This window comes from Stegastes partitus, unplaced genomic scaffold (genome assembly GCF_000690725.1).
Source record: "Stegastes partitus isolate 25-593 unplaced genomic scaffold, Stegastes_partitus-1.0.2 Scaffold207, whole genome shotgun sequence".
Lineage (NCBI taxonomy): Eukaryota > Metazoa > Chordata > Actinopteri > Pomacentridae > Stegastes > Stegastes partitus.
In genome coordinates, this window is record NW_007577938.1 from 442363 (window position 1) to 445335 (window position 2973).

Sequence of the window (2973 nt, forward strand, 5' to 3'; positions counted from 1 at the left end):
AGTGAGGAACAAGGTGTAGAGATGATGGATGGATGTCTGAGGGTAAACCAGAATACTGGCTGACTAGATGACCATCAGTCTGCAGAAGCTGGACGAAGAGGAATATTCCAGCAGGAGAACCATCCAAAGGAAGAAAAAAGTGAAAAATATGACCTGGACAAGTAAATGTCCTGACTTGAATCCAGTGGAACCAATTTTGGGGTGTTTTAAAGAGAAACTTGGTGCAGCACAACCCTTCATCAAAAACAAAGGTTAACACACAGAGTACTAAAAAATTAAAGATTTAATCTCAGTCATGACTTGTGTTGCGTTAAGTTCCTACTCTGAGGTCTGTAATTGTATTATAGTAAATATAAACTGTTTAATTGGACATCAGAGCTGATACTGCTCAACCCACAAGTGTTGCGTCATGTTGACATTTACTCGTATGCTTTAAACTACAGGAATCTACCTGCGTGTGTCCGACTGCAGAGGAAGCAGAAATAAAGCTCACAATTTAGGCTTCGCGCATGCAAAACTGTCCCGGGATGCGTCCGGACGTCCAGAAGGGCAGAGGGAGGAGAACGTGTCTCCAGAGGGAGCTGCAGCCCTCCCCCATCTTGTAACCGTGTTCCTCTGACGGCGTCCTCCATTGTGGGTCATTATGGAGGACAACACGGTGCCAGATATACAATCTAACACCACTAGATAGCACTGTTAGCTCGAGCTGATTACCATCACTGCAGTGAAACGCACCACCACGCAGCAAGAAGGAGGAGGAGGAGGAGGCCTCGTGGCCCAAAACACCGAGAGGGTTCAGGACTAGTAGACATAAAATGCTTTTATTATTATGGATATAGAGGCAAAAAGTTGGAGCTGACATTCTATGGCATTGAAGTTATCACTGTTGTTTTTTTGTTTTTGTTTTCCAGATGCACATTATCGGAGGCAACAGGCAAAGGTTACATGTCATGCAAACTAGATAAATAACTCTTTATTTGTACCTTTGCTATAAAGTTAATCATCCACTGGCAATAATAATGTAGTGCTCTTAGTTTTAAAAAAGGAAAGAGGAAAAATATACATACAGTATGTAAACAGTCAAAGAAATTGCACTTTCTTGGCTTGTTATTAGAAGCCACACTACTGAAAGAGAGACAGAGAGAGAGAGCGAGAGAGAGAGAGAGAGAGAGAGAGAGAGAGAGAGAGCAGAAGTTTAACACTGGAAAAAACTAATTCACTGTCACTGATTGTCTGACCAAAAAACAAACTCAGCTAAAAAAAAAAAAAAAAAAANAAAAAAAAAAAAAAAAAAATGTAATTCTACAAAAAAAAAAAAAAAATCATATACAATCATAGTCAAGGAGAAATGTCTGATATATTGGTCAGCTGTATAATCTGTTAAAAACATCTTAGTAAAATGAGAGATTTGATTATTATCTGTTATGTATAACCAGGATAGTATTGTCATGTATGATACTGATTTTACACGCTACCGCTGATAGAAGGAAAACAGGTCTCTCTATGTACTGTACATTCACATGAAACTAAACGCTGGATTAGCCCGATGCTCCTAACATGATCTACTGATGCGTCTGTACAGAAAAAAAAACGACCTCCGATCCTCGAATATTCACAACTTAAAAAAAACCCAAACGTAACAAAAACAAAACCAAACAAAACAAAACAGGATATATAGTCCTTATCAGAGGAGATATTGCTTTTTAAAGACTGCATGAGTTCGCTTATACACAAGACGACATGGCACTTCTACAGAGCATTTGGGGCAAATCGATTCCCTTTTTTTTCCTCCTCTCTCTTCCTTTCTTTCTTCCTTCCTTCCCCCCCCCCAACCCGACCCGAGGACATTCTGATTGTCAATGCTCCGAAGCAAAGAGCGAAACATTCTCAAAGGCAGTCTGAGTAAACAAAAACACTTTGTACACCTCCGGAAGCAATACTGAAAATAGTCAACAATAAACATTCCTATATATTTCTTTAGCAGACGAGCTGTCTTCTTCTTTTTTTAATTTTTTTAAATTTTTCTTTCCTTGTCTCAAAAAAATAACTTCTTTCTTTTTTAAAACCTCATTAGAAATTCTCTTGCCGCGATGCCAAAATTCCTATCGCCGAGCCCGCCCCCCTCCCCTGCCTATTCACTGGTACATAGCAGACACTGTCTTGGTAAAAGTGAAGGGAAGAAAAAAAAAAAAACAACAACCCACTAACACTGTCTCAACAGCTTTTAACTGGCTCGCCTCTTCCTCCTCGTGCCATTTCCCAAAGGTGCAATGTGACTTTGAAAAGCTTAACAAGTAAAATGAGGGTTTGATTTTGACCTACTTAGGGCCCAGGCTACATTTCTCTCTCTCTTTTTTTTTTTTGTTCCCCCCGGGCAGCTCCTCGTCTTTCGGAGCCAAAACGCTGAGTACCATATATGTCCACTTTCAAATCTCTCCCCCCCCCCCCCGGTGCAATATCTGTCCTTTTTTTTCCCAAAATTTGCTTAAGGTGCCGAAGTAAGAGCGATCAACGTGTGTGTTTATAGTGTGTCCACTCAGTACAGTCTTTAGTGTGCTTGTTCATCCAGCACTAGTGCAAATTCATTTTCAGCTGGTCTGTTTCCTTTCCGTTCATCCGGGACAGTCAGATCTCCGTTTCACTCATCCTCTTTGCCGCCTGGACAAAAGATGTGCGTTGCCATGGTTTCATCCTTGGTGTGATGCCCTTCGGAGCGCGAGGTTCAACACACTCATCTGTCAGTGTGCGAGATGTCTTTCTTGCATTTTTCAGCTGCTATAATTCTGAAGCTCTCTCCTCCTTCCTTCCTCTTTTTCCTCCTCCCCCCCTCTGTGGCTCTGCTACCGTCGATAGCAGCGTTGTGACATCAGTTCGAGTCCGTCGGTCCAGTGGTGGGTCTGGTCCCTTCCTCAGAGCGCTGCCACAAACACAAAAACAACGTCAGCACAACAATGCACTGCCAAAAATGTTATT

At 41.6% G+C, this 2973-nt stretch overlaps 1 protein-coding gene across 2 annotated transcripts in view; it reads right to left on the reverse strand.

The window, feature by feature from the left end:
* Positions 1 to 802: 802 nt before the first annotated feature.
* The window catches only part of LOC103356527 (histone-lysine N-methyltransferase ASH1L-like), a 31584-nt gene continuing 29413 nt past the window's right edge, over positions 803 to 2973 (reverse strand). For both annotated transcript variants that reach the window (XM_008280698.1, XM_008280699.1), the window contains exon 14: positions 803 to 2917. The gene's annotated coding sequence lies outside the window, so the exon portion shown is untranslated. The remainder of the gene's footprint in view (positions 2918 to 2973) is intronic.